This window comes from Nipponia nippon, unplaced genomic scaffold, assembly GCF_047370975.1.
Source record: "Nipponia nippon isolate SJK-2023a ecotype South Korea unplaced genomic scaffold, ASM4737097v1 scaffold_9, whole genome shotgun sequence".
Lineage (NCBI taxonomy): Eukaryota > Metazoa > Chordata > Aves > Pelecaniformes > Threskiornithidae > Nipponia > Nipponia nippon.
In genome coordinates this window covers 34,960,236-34,974,165 of record NW_028262413.1, presented here as the reverse complement: position 1 = coordinate 34,974,165, position 13,930 = coordinate 34,960,236, and the positions used below count along the sequence as shown (strand labels likewise).

Below are 13,930 nucleotides of genomic sequence, written 5' to 3'. Positions count from 1 at the left end.
AGCTGAAAGCAGGGATGCAGACAAGAGGTATCTTCATTACTACTAACAAAAGTCTTAAGTGACACAGAACTAGAGGAATGGTCTTGCTTCCTGACAAGAACAGGAGATGAAGGGCTCAGCTATGGAGAAAAAGGGCTAAAAAGACTGGTATGGCAGACTATCAAGGTCCTGCCATGCAACCTCAGCCAGAACATGAAAGGCAGAGAAAGAGAAATCTAAGAGAAAATTAATTGAGGTCAAGAGTTTATTAGGCTAAATCACATTTAGTTTCATTTTAAAGCTCTTTGTGGGCATATCACAAAATACTGAGTGATGTCATTGATCTCAGCTTTAGAATTTTACTTTTCTAAAACTTATTTTTTTAAATCTCTACTCATATGAAGTATTATGCTTACTAGTGAACACTGAATTCATTTTCTCTTCCAGTTTATGCCCTGAAACGAAAGTTGTTCTAGCCAAACTCTAATGATACGTTTTTAGGTGTCAGCTAAGCAAAGAAAATTCACTGTTTTCATAGGGCTTATAAAATGGTGGCTGCCAAGTTAACAGTTTGATAAGCCAAATCCTGAGTCTTTAAAAATGCATTTTCTTGCATATCATGTAGTCATTTATACTTCTGCCAAGGGAGTGTTCAATTAGTGTAAAACACCATAAGGCAGCAGAATTCAGGTTTGTACCGCATTGAATATGAAGTCATAAATTACACTTTCTTGTAAGAGAAGCATAGAATCAAGATCAATATTCTTAGCAGAAGACCTACTGCTGAGCAAGTGATGAGTAACAGAGAACTCAAAGAGGATCAACAGAAGTTAAAAACTAAACAAATTGCTAGAATTTGCTAACATATAGATGATCTATTTGTACACTTTTGTTTTAGATCTCCGTGAGTGTCATGAATTAATAAGCAGCTACTACTACAGACAAAACATTGGTTACACAAGAGAATTTAGACTGAAGTATTACAAGAACATTTTGTACTTTTTCCTTTATATTACAACTGAAGCACAACAGAAATAGAAAACAGAAGGTATATGAACTTCAATGTTAATACAACAGTCCTTAAGTTATTTTTTTTCTTGCTTCTTGGTTTACTTTTCTTTTGGATCAAGATATTTTGATGCACTAGATCAGTATTTGGCATGAAAGCTTTGCTTCTAAGGACACCATGACTTCCCTAGAAATACTGCACACTCATGCACACACATGCACATATCCACGTTTTGTCTGACAATATTTAGCTTTATCAAAGCTATTTAGCAATTGTGATGGCACCCAGAGCAAACTTTTTAAAATAAAATTAACAGATATTTATCAGACTCTTCCTTTAAAAAAAAGTAAAAACTGTTTCCACAAAGTCAAATATTGCCCAAGGCATATCTGAGCTGCGTGTAGCTTATCAGCACGTGTCAAATTCCTCCAGCTCTGCCCACTCAAGCATGTCCTATTCACAGTATTAACCCATAATTCAACTTTAAATCAAGTTCCTCAGTCCTACTCCCCATTTCTCCCTGCTTACAACCTAACAAACTTATTTGCTTGTCCTGTCCTTATGATCACATTGTTAAAAAGAACTCCCTCATGACTGTAAAAAAAAAATTCCCTGTTCTTAGGTAAAACCATACCAGTTCATCCCACCACTAACGTGTCACATACATACCATCCTGTCTCGAGTTCTATGAACACTTTGCACACTGAAACCACACCACAAACGTCTTAACTTGGAAAATTATCTCAATTTGCATGCTACAAGGACTTTGGCTGTACTACTTTAGCAACTTTGGACCATTTGTACAGTATTAAAGTTTCATTTGAAAAGCTGAGTACACTATGTTTTATTCTACAGAAGCTGTGAGGTATTTAAAAGTCTAGTCAAAAGCTTTAAGGGGTCAGAGAGCAAGAGGTCTGACCTTGAATGCCTTTCTAAGCGTGTATTAATGCAAGGGCTTTTCCTCATCACTTGGCTTTTTTGACTGGGACTGCTCATGAACTGAGTAGAATGAAAAAGGTCAGATTATACCCTAAAGAAACAGAGCCATCATAACCCAACATATGCTTTCCCCATAGAGCCCTAATTCCCATATAGTAAGCATATCTTGACTCTGCCTCCTCTACTGACCTTAAAAAAAAAAATATATATATTTGTTAGCTTCTCTATTAGGCTCACCTCAGACCTTCCAGTCACTGCCACATAATTACTGCTTAACCTCAGGCACACATCCTTGTGCTGCATTTTCTCAAGATAAAAATTATAATCTTAAGGCAGGTAGTTTGGGAACATATAGGTTAGAATGGAAGGGTCACTTAGGGCTTAGGAGCATGCATGCACATGTGCTCAGAGTGATCTGAAGAGAAAAATCTGGGTTCTGTTTTGCCCCCACTGAAGTCTGCGGCTCACATTCCCCATTGGTCCTCACGTTTACATGCAGAGTTTTCTCAAAAGCATAAAGGAACCTGAACAATATTAAACTATTGTTTAGTTAATAGTTTAATATTGTTCAAGATTACAGTTATAATAATCACATTTCTTGATAAAGAAAATGTATACCCTGAATTTTAAAATAATTCAGAATTCATCAGTTCTTACATACATCAAGGCCCTTAAAACTAGGTACTGAACTTCCCAGAGACCTAATCTCAAACATTTCACATAATAAAACACTGGTTGTGACAGAAACCTCCTTCTCATACCTACAGCCCATAACAAAAGCTACCAAATAGGATTTTATAGCTTATTTATAGAAGGAAAGACTTTGTGCGACAAAAGATCACTATACAGGTAAGAGTCAAGCTGCCAAAAATCCTTCTCTGAATTTATATTCATACTTATTTCATGTTTCATATGCATCCTAAACCATCAATACAAGATCAGTTGCTTCAAAGTCCAGTTACATGTGTGGCAATCAGTGCAGGCACAAAAAAGATGCAGAAATTGGCTTACAGTCCTGAAAATATTAAGAGATTGGCAGCATTTAACTGATGTATTGGATTAAAAATGCAAATATCTGGGAGAGGGGAAAAAAACCAACCAAACAAAAATCCAAAACCAAACCAAACCAAAACAGGATAGATAGGCCAAAATGATTGAAAGCAATTATTGACAATTTTATAAGAGCAGCAAAATTCTATTTGCCCAGGCTTCAATATTCTTGATAGTCAAGTAAAACAATATAAATTCCTCCCACACACCCCTTTAGATTTATCATTGCAGTAAACTGTTAGAAAGTAAATTTTAGGCACAGCCTGGTAGGTTTTCATGACAAATTCTTAAGGTTTGTTGTTCCTAACCTATCTCATTCTCCTATTCCTGTTTATTCTTTGGCTTTATCTGACACATTCTCTCTTTCTGTCTCTACAAAAAAAAAAGAAAGTTCTATGAATATTTTTGTACTGTTAGTAAAACGCTAATAATTTTCTTTAATAATAGCTTTAACTTGCAGTCTGCTGATCCATTCCATATTGCTTTCACAATTTGCTCAATTTACTTTATGATGTAAATGTTGCACTCTCCTTAAGGATGCTGTATATTATCTCTGGTAATCAGCAAAGATATAACCTTTCCCAAACTAAAAAATTATATTCACCCACTGTCCACAATATATAGCAAGTCCATCTAAGAGGCATAAATAATAAAATATATTGCATTTACAAAATACTCAATAGAAGTATCTAAAGTACAAAATCTAAAGATACAGAAGTGACATAGTGCTGTCTTTGTAAGCCTGCAGAGGTACCACATTGATGATCATAATGCTGCTCGCGGATTTGCTATTTATATAAGTTGCTATTCAGAAGCCTATTGTGTCCATGAATCTGAAAATACAGGTCAACAATACTTTGCAATTTGTGAAGCAGCAGGGTACATGCACATTTGTATAGGTGTGAGAAACAGAATAAATTAGAAAAGAGAAATACAACTCTGAGAAAGATGCTTAACAGAGAAATGGAAATAGAATGGAGACATAGAGGCTACAGGGGAGAAGGCAGGGTATGCAATATAGGAAAAGGAGAAAGAAGATATATCGGGCTAGGTAAGTGGAAAAGGGAATGACAACCAAAGAAATTACACTAAACACAGCAAGGCAAGACAAAGGTAACAAAAAGACATTTGAAGTAATTAATAACAAAAAGTAAAACAATAAAAGATTTATCAAGAGATTTTTAAAAAGATAATTAAAAACTAGTTCGTATTTAGCACATCATACAATAGAACTAGTAACTGCCTCCTTTAAGATGAGGAGTCTGCTCTCTGTGGGTACAGCAGCAAAAATATTTCTATATTCCAAATATTTTAGTTAACAGATCTAATCAGATAACAGGCAACAAGTAAATACTCCAGTAATCAACATTTCTATCCTATGCCCCACTTTCTCGTGTTTCAATATATTCTGCCAGAACCCTCAGTATTCCACATCTTTTCCTCTGCTTTGCTTTTTGCAGCTCCATCCTGGAGACCCTGCCTGCCTGCCTGCCACTGCGCTTCCAGTTTAAGATTTAATGAGCTTTCCCTCGAGACTTGTCAGGGCTACACCCTAATCGGCCGGAGGAGTCACTGTTGAGTGACACCCAGATCTCCCCTGGGGTGTGAACGTACTGCTTTTGCAGTCCAAGGGAGCAAGAGACTGGGACCAGGAATCAATACAACCCATTTTAACTAGCAAGAACCACCTAGTAATACCTTGTTTGTATTTCTTGAACGAGTGACACAAGAAACACTTATTTCATTCCACACAATAATTCACCACAATCAGAAGGAGCACAGTAAGGGCAACACCATCTCCCAGCTGCTGATTACATCAAAGGTTTGCAGCACAAATTCAATTTTATGATGTTAATCTCAGCCTGCCACTCAGAAATTTTCTCTGAGGGATATGATTTTTCTCTGGATTTCATTTTAAGAATGATTTTCTTCTTCTACAATCAATAAAGATATGTTTTCATCAAAAGACTCTATCTTGGCAGAATTCAATTGGCCATCTCAAAACCTTTTGGTGACAAAATATTAATTAAAATAGTTTATGTTGCACCTAAGCTGGAAAATGGGGCAGTGAAAACATCAGCAACTCGGAACACTTGTGCTTTACACACTGTCATAAGGTACAGTAGAATAATCTTCACCTCCCTGAAGTTACTGTTTTACCCCATAAACTGTTACATTATTTTAATCGTGCTAGAAAAGTGTCATGAGGTGCTCTTTTGCTAAGTTGAAAAATTAAACATGCCTGCAAAAATATAAATTTCCACTTTCTTTCACTGTCATTAAAGGCTTCAAGAACAACAACAATAATCAATGATGTAATAGCTGTTTAAACATGTTAGACAATAATTAATGCATGTGAGCTAGCTAATCTGGTTTTAAATCACACCTATCAAGGATCCTGTATATATACAAAGTCTATTTGAAAAAGAAATACATTATACAAGTGTGTTTGAAGCCATAAAAGATGTCTTTAGAGAAAAAACAACCATGTTTGTTTTTACTGCCTGAAATACAGCTTCTGAATGTCCTATCAACTACAAGAATAGTTATCCACAGGAAATGAAATGTTGCTTAAGCACTCTACAGAACTACATATATGCGAATTATTTGCCACTTCCAAAGCCTTAAGCATACAAATAGTATCACTTACGTCACTTCAGTGGAGTTACTCATATTCAAATGGAGAAACGCTTTAAGCAGGTCTTAGGACATTCACTCATCAATTCTTACAGGAAAGCACAGGACAGAAAAGGGCCATCAGTTTCTCCAGAATGTAAGCTCCGATTTCTACAAAATTGCATCTTACTGACTTAAAGATTGGGTTTTAACCTTAGTTTTGTATATGTCAAGTTATGCCTATCTTTACTGAAATTAACAGTTTTCCACGTGAGAAAGTGCTGCTTCCTCATGCTAGTAAAGAGACAGCCCCTTACATTTTCTTAATTATAAATTGTCTTATGAGCAGAGTGACATTTATGTCCTTTAAAGAGTCAATGATCCCAACATAATCACACATGAATCACAGGGTCTACCAAGGTGGTGTCAACTCCAAGTTTATGGCCTACATAACTTGGAAAGTGTAGAGAGCAATAAACTTTAAGTCTGTGTCAAGACTTCCCATAGATGCAAACAGAAGTCACATGTAATCTACAAGAGCTTTGATAGACTTTCAGTTTTATGAAATATCACAGATTCTATAACGAACTAGCCATAATTAAGCCTACAGAATTCATTCTTATTTACACTGCTTTAACACAAAAGATTTAAAATCTGGTAAGGTCAAGACACATGAAACCTAAAAAAAAAAAACCCAAAAAACCAAACTTATAAAAACCTCAAACTGAGAGGCTGTGAATATGTATCAAAGCTTTAAGTCACTCATTTTGTCTTCCTTAGGTGACCTTGAACTCACTTAAGATAAAAAAACCCCCATTGATCAGAGAGGTGATGTTTTTGGTTCAGCTACACTGTACTCTGGAATGTTTAAATAACAAACAAAATTGGAATCTGATGCTGGAAATAAAACAACTAAAACATTTCATTAGCCTTTAGTTTTTGGATAGTGATGGAATAATCACTAATCAGTGGTGTAATCAATTGCATCATAATAAGGATTTCCAAACTCTGACAACAAGAACTCCTTATTTTTCCATTTTGTTCTTTGAATACTCTTAATTACCAAACAGGCCTCTATGCAGTGTTCTTCGCTATGGGACATGCAGATGTTTAGTGTAAACAACTCAGAACGATTTATTATATATACACAGTCAAATCTGCTTAAGTAGAAAGACACTGTTTATTATGAAACAGAATCAAAGTCCAAAACTGATTCAATGAATTGCAATGCATGGATTGCAGTTTTCGTTACAGTACACTTCTAATTTTAACATTGAAAAATTTTAATGAGAAAAACCTGCTCTTGTCATGTAATCAATCCTACCGACACAAACCTTTTGAGCAGAACTAGCTCACTGTGACAGCCATTTTTGCAAAGAGTATTCCCGAAAGATCTTGCTTCTGTACCACTGGCATTACTGATATGCTAAAATCTCATTATATTTTAAGAAAACACAACTACTGTTCCTAGCAGTGACTAGAAAAGTAATCATGACAGAAACACCACAAGGCTCCAAGTGACCCATCCTGATTAATTCTGTAATTGAGCAAGTCTCAAAAAAAAATCCCTAACCAGAACTATTTTCAAGAGAAAACAGAACTGCCGTAAAACATGTGTAAATTTATTTCTACTCTAAGGCTTTGCAACTATTCAATAAGGCATCACTAAAATAACACAAAAGCATTTTCCCATTTCAATAAGATAATATTTTGAACTCTGATGTGTTCTCACATTGCTGCTTTTCTCCAAGAAGCCCAGTGAATAAGTATACTCTAAGACAATTGATGGAATATACATAATTCACTAGATTATCTTGGAATCAGAAGTTTCAGACATCTAACATCAGATACCAAAGTTCAAATATAATGAAGTTACATAGTCGAGGCTAAACGTACAGAGGACCAAACAAAACTCCCCGAAGCTTGGATGAAATTTGGCCAAGTAAGAAGGAACAAACGCCGCACCAGCCAAAAAGGCTTAGCACCCACCCTCAGCCGCTTTCCTGAGGCGCCCGAGGACGCGGAGCCTCCCGGCCGCAGGCGCGCTGCCCGGCCGCACAGGGACGGCCCCAGCAAAGCGCCCGCGGCTCCCCACCGAGGAGCGCAGCGGGCCGCGCCGCCGCCTCAGCACCCACCGCCGGGGCACCGGCGCGGCGGCGGCGCCGCCGATGCCGCCCCCAGCCCGGCCCTGCTGGCGGGACGGGGAGGCCAGCACCAGGCTGGAAGCCTGCGGGGAGAAAGACCGGCGGGGGAAGGCGGCTGAGAGGAGCCGTGCCTGGAGCCGGGCTGAGCAGGCGAGGCCGCCGCACAGCCCCTTACCTCCAGCGGCTCCCAGGCACCGCGAGCGGGGGGGGGGGGGAAGGCGGGGCCGGACGGCAGCAGCGAGAGCGCTGAGGGGAAGGGGAGGGAGCCGGGACGGGTTTTATTCCACTCGGGACCGGCTACACCCAGCCCAGCCCTGCTCCCACCCCGGACCAGCGGCCGCTCCTTGTTCCCCCTCCCCGCGGCGGCCAGAGCAAGGGCGGCGCGGGCCGGCACGAGCTCGCGCTCCCCAGCGCCGCCCGCAGCTCGCGCCGCCCGCAGCTCGCGCCGCCCGCAGCTCGCGCCGCCCGCAGCTCGCGCCGCCCGCAGCTCGCGCCGCCCGCAGCTCGCGCCGCCCGCAGCTCGCGCCGCCCGCAGCTCGCGCCGCCCGCAGCTCGCGCCGCCCGCAGCTCGCGCCGCCCGCAGCTCGCGCCGCCCGCAGCTCGCGCCGCCCGCAGCTCGCGCCGCCCGCAGCTCGCGCCCGCTACTGCCCACAGTCCTGTCAGCGCCCACCGAGGGAAACGTTTCGGGCGGCAGCTGTCTGCCCTGACAGCTCAGGGCGAAACAGCGAGGGGAAATAGGGGCCAGAGAAAAAGCGTGCGGGGTTAAAGCCGGGCTGCAGCCAGCCCGCCCCTCTGCATTCCCCCTCGCGGCCCTGCAGACCAGGGCGGAGCTGTACCCCACCCGGGTGGGACGGGCAGCTGAAGGCCCAGCCTTTCCCTCAGAGATTACTGCCTGCTCGGTGACGGGGCACAGGAAACTTTTCAAGTGTCCACCTTGCTTTAAGTACGGCGAAAAGAATATTTCTGCTTGCGGCAGTCGGGCGGAGGTGCGGCTGAGGTGGTGTTGGTTCTCCTAACGAGAGGTGGACCAGGTGCAGGCGTTTGCAAGCCTCCAGCCAGGTGCTCCGAGGGTGGAGCTTGATTTCTCACAGGTGTGGCAATCAGCAGCAGCTGTGGTGTCTGTATTTGAGGGCAGCAAACCGGTTGCCTGGGTGCTTCATGGTGTGAGGGCTTTGTGTTGTTGGGATTGTGAGTTTCTTAACTTCAAGTATTTCTGTTTGAAAATAATAAATAAACTATAGTGGATCAGTACAGTAAGAACAAGAAGTGTGGTGTCTAGTTGTTCAATAGTCTATCTCTTCTTTGTTCTAAAGGTTAGTCCCAGAGAAGCTATGGTCTGTGGAAGATTCTTGTGAGGACCCAAGCTGAACTGGTGGTACAGTGTACATGTGAGTTCATCTTAACTGCTTAAATACTTAGTCAGAGTCGCATGTAAGGCTGCAAACAAAAGTATGAGACTCATCACTATAAAAAAGTTATTTTCTCTAAAATCATGACTTCTTAAATGTGTTTGTCTGATATTTTTTTGAAATTACATTGAAATGCACAGGGACTTGGAAGGTTGTGAAGAGATTTAAGTGTATTGTTAGTGCCTGTGGTTCTCCTATTTTAATAGAATAAGTATGGTAGCTAAAGCATGCGGTGTTTTTGTTTTAGTATTACAGAGTTCACGTTTATACTAAGACTATTTCCCTGAGGCATCTGCCTTGAGATGAATAGTAATATTCTAAAATATGTTAATGTAACTATAGTCTGTATCTATGAGCTACATTTTAGAGGTAAGTGAATGCAACAAAAAAAAAAGGCATATAAAGTTTGTAACCTTTTAGAACGTATTTCTCCCAAACTTTTGTTTTTATTTGTTTTAGCAGTTCTGTGGTTCAGATTTCAGAAGATTTTTAACGCAACAAAATAAAAACCTTTAAAGATGAGACTTCTTAAACCACTTCACCTTATGAATAACTTTATGTAGGCAAGTTATAAACCCTGAAAATAGAACTTTAATGGAAAGGGTGATGTTTGGCTAGATTGCATCAGGCTAAGTGAAGAACACTGAAATATGGTATCTTAGGTGAAAGCTTACAAAGGTACCTCTTTTCTGATCTTGCTTCTGGGCATTTTAGTAGTAATCATATTGAAAGCAAAATGAGATGATACAAGTCAACTTACTTTAAAAGCCATAATATTATTTTTCTCAGAAAAGATGAACACTGGCCCTTTAAAGTCAATAGTGATTCCTGGAACCTCAGCTGAAGTTTTTGTAGTTAAAAGATGCTTATCAAGAAAGTGAAATAATTGTATGAGACCAGGTAACCTAATGGATAAACTAGATATTGCTTGTGCTTTTTGGCACTTCATGTGAATTCTGCCTGTGAACCTAAATAAATAATTTTGACAGCCTCTCCTTAGTCATCAATAGATGGAGGTTTTCATAAGAAAAACTGTCACATACATTTTAGCACAACTTGACACAAAGGGAAGGTCACTCCAAAGACCTTAATTGCATCTTATGCTCAGAGAGGGTCATGAAACTGCGTGGTTTCTCTTTTGTCTTTCAACACCATATTTGTTATCTTGGTAAAATAAATCATTCCATAAAAGTAGCACACATATTTATAACATACCATTTAAATATATTTACAGATGTACATTAAAAATACTGGTTATGAAAGCTATATGTATCATATATACTACATATACTTCCATTTTTTAAGAACTATCCCCCAAAAAATAAGTGGGTTTGTTTCATTCCCAGTCTCTACAATATGAAGCATTGTGTTTAAAAATACGTAGCTTTTCATCTGTTGTAAATGAAAAAAGTTTTAATATAAGGTGGATGTGGTAGCATCCCAAATAATACTTTTTTTTTTTTTTAAAGCACTGGTCCTACCTAAAAATAAAACCACCCATACCTTGTGTAATATTTGTGTAAAGTTTTCATTTTAATAATTCATTTTGGAAGGTGCGATTGAACTGTTAGAGAGCTAAATAGGTAAATGATTAAAATAGCATTTTTACAGTAGTGGCTTAACATAAAGTATGTTTTTCTGCACTGGTTTAATAGGGGTGATGTTGAACAGTTTTCCCGAACCTACAGCAGTTTTGTATATATGATTTAACTTGGCTTAAAAATGATTTAACTTGTACCAAACTGCTAGAAACCAGATGTATGACAGTATAAAATGCCCACAAACAAAAGTATACTGTTACAGCCAAATTGATTTATCGCTATATCTCAAGCTAAATTGATGTAACTTATGTCAAAAGTACTCAGGTAAGACAGATTTCAAATCACAGTGTAGGCAATAAGTCTTTCGCTGAAAATTGTACTATTCATGTACCACTATTCTTCTGAAAGTAATGATTTGATTCTGAAAATAAATTGCATGATTTATAGATATCACAAGATTTTTAAGGTAACATTGTTCAAGGTTTGGGAACTCTTTGTCGTAATTTCTTTTACAAAATTAGAAAGTGAGATTTTGATGCACATTTCAAGAACAGAATCTAGGATTTTAAGAATAATGCCAAATGATGGACTTGCCTTAAGTATGAGATTGAACCAACTACTGGAATTGTTACCATAATTTTTCCATGTTATTTCTGAAAGTGTTGATATGATGATCAGATTCACAGAACTCTGGTTTATTTCTTCTTTTCCTGCAAAGTGCTCCCTCGCTGTGTCCCTTTCTCACTATCCCTGGTTTAGCCATGTCATTATTTTCTTGAGCAAAGAGAATCACTGGATGCTGCTGTTATGCCACTGTCAAATCCCATATAGGCCATAGCAGTAGTATGAAAAGTAATTAGGTGAGGTTAAAGATGTGATCCTTTAATTATTTTTGACATTCAGTGATTTTTTTTAATGTAAAAACTTCTAATATTTTTTTATATAAGTACATATAAACATTAAATTGAAAGTGTTGTGGCAAAGGCAACACTCATACAGGAAGATAAAATTACAAAGATTAAGTATTTGTATATATTTCCCTGTTGTGTTGCACTGGTTCTTGGCAAGAACCTGCTTTATGGGAAAAACAGAATGAACACAGACTTATCAACCTACCTGCTGTGATATCAGCTGGGCTTGCACATGAAAACAAACTGTAAGAATTACCTTAGCTCAAAATACTTTTTATTAATAAAAACTTTTGATGTTTACAGAATATTCTTGAATTGAAATCCATAATGAATCATAGTCCAAGTTCAACGTATCACAAGTTGAGATAGCACAGCTGACAACTGGTAAAGAAAGGGATAATATGCACAAAGAAAAGTAATTAAAACTGGCCACAATCTTGAGCTCAACAGAGATCACTCCTTTTTCTGTTGGAGAAAAAGGAGATCTGGACTGTTGGATCTCCACAAGGGAGGCAAGGTCAGTTCACAGATTAATATGTACACAAAGGAAAAGGGTGTAGACAGTGAATGATGTAGGCATGGGAAGAATCTCTTCTGAAGGAAATAAGACTTCTTTTCAAAAATGAACTGTCTGTGTCAAAGCTAGTCATCAGCTGCTAGTTGTATTCTTTAGGCATTACTTTCACATGCTGTTACAGAAGGTTTGCATTCTAATTCTAGTTCTTTTCCTAATTTTCATTCTGACATGCAGACCACTTCATCTCATTTTATCCAAACATAATTGTTTGTACTAGAAGGGGTAAAATGAGGTGTTGTGAAGTATTTTTCAGACTCTTTTGTTCAAGAGGGTTTATTTTGGCTTGGTGAGCCAGTGCTAGATTCAGAAATGCCATGTTGCATTGCAGACTTGGGTACTGGTCTATTTAGAGACATTGTGCAGCTAATTTCCCCTGTCAGTGTTTTATTTTCCTCATCTGTAATTTAATAAAAATGATGTTTACTTCCATTATGAAAAGCCTTGAAATCTATTAATGAAAAGCACTTAAAAAAAAACTTTGAAAAAACTTTTATGAATGTAAAAAGTTGTGCCTGTTTCTTATGATCTGGGGTTGTGTAGGTACATGTACATTTCTATTTCTCACTAAATATAATGTCGGCTCACTAATTTATTAACCATTCAGACCATACAATAATTTCTGTCTCGTTTATGATTATTGTCATCCAATAATTAATTTCTCCAGCTTTCTTCTCTTCGGTTCCTTTTAAGGATTTTTCTGGCCTCAACTAGCAATCAAGGCATGTTTTTGAGATTAATAAGAGCAATTAGTGGTTAGCAACATTGTTGACAGACGTCACATACTGAAATATGGAACAGCATTAGCTTAGATTACATTAGGGGATAGTTGTCAAGTACTGAGAATTTATTGTATTATCTTATATGTAATGTGATGAAATATTGATGAAAAAATGTCATGTTTCATGTCGATGGAGCTATTGTTTTGCAAAGATAGGCTATGGGTATGTTCGCCATTGGATATACTTCTGGAGACTTAAGAATGCTGTTGATTAAATCAGTGCTTTTATGAGAATAAATGCAATTTCACAAATTGCTATCGGATAAAAGGGTGAGATAAGTCTATACTTGTTACATTCTGGAATTAAAGCAAGGCAGTGTTTGTTAATACAGAATTCAATCTCTTAATGTCTTTCTTACTGGATTTACAAACTGTACTTTATTGTTCTTTTTTTTTCCAGAAAATAAGAATGCTGTAGCCGCTAGGTCCAACAATAGGCTAGTTTCACAATATTATTAATTATAAAATATGAGTAACAACTACGTTTTTGCTTATTTATTGTAATGATAAAGGAATGTAATATACGCTTTGAGACGCTAGAGGGAGCAAAGTGAAAACAGGGAGGAAAGTTAAATCCTATTAACTGCTTAATTGTGCTCAGAATGCGAAAACGTGATCTGTTATTGTTGAATTACAGTTTAACCACATTTTAAGCTTTAGAAGTAGCCTTCTTGTTTTGTCATTCTCGTAAATATTTTTAAAGACTTTTTCCTTGCTATAATTACTCACTTCACACTTTTGCCTTGCAAGATTATCTGCATAAAATGGGTTTAGTTTTTGTTCTTTGTGTTTTTCTGAGGAAAAGTGTGGAATACTAAGTTATATTTTTAAGGAAAAAAGATAAGGGAGTTTTCGCAACAATTTTTCCCGATTTTAAAATTTAAAAGCATATAACCACACCTTTTCCAGTATCCTTGCTCCGGTAAGACCATATAATGTAGGCAATTATGGCAGCTATATTTGTTTCTAGGAGTTCC

At 38.2% G+C, this 13,930-nt stretch overlaps 2 protein-coding genes across 8 annotated transcripts in view; one reads left to right on the top strand and one right to left on the bottom strand.

Annotated features, from left to right (window-relative positions):
- WDR72 (WD repeat domain 72) overlaps positions 1-8,545 on the bottom strand; it is a 125,940-nt gene extending 117,395 nt beyond the window's left edge. For 3 of the 6 annotated variants that reach the window (XM_087743348.1, XM_087743353.1, XM_087743350.1), the window contains exon 1: positions 7,583-7,663. The gene's annotated coding sequence lies outside the window, so the exon portion shown is untranslated. Of the gene's footprint in view, positions 1-7,582; positions 7,664-8,407 lie in introns of those variants that run through there. The other 3 variants (XM_087743351.1, XM_087743349.1, XM_087743352.1) reach the window with 3 other exon arrangements.
- A 99-nt stretch (positions 8,546-8,644) lies between these two features.
- The window catches only part of UNC13C (unc-13 homolog C), a 262,536-nt gene continuing 257,250 nt past the window's right edge, over positions 8,645-13,930 (top strand). Inside the window, exons 1-2 of one of the 2 annotated variants that reach the window (XM_087743345.1) lie at positions 8,645-8,828; positions 9,051-9,125. The gene's annotated coding sequence lies outside the window, so the exon portion shown is untranslated. The remainder of the gene's footprint in view (positions 8,829-9,050; positions 9,126-13,930) is intronic. The other variant, XM_087743347.1, reaches the window with a different exon arrangement.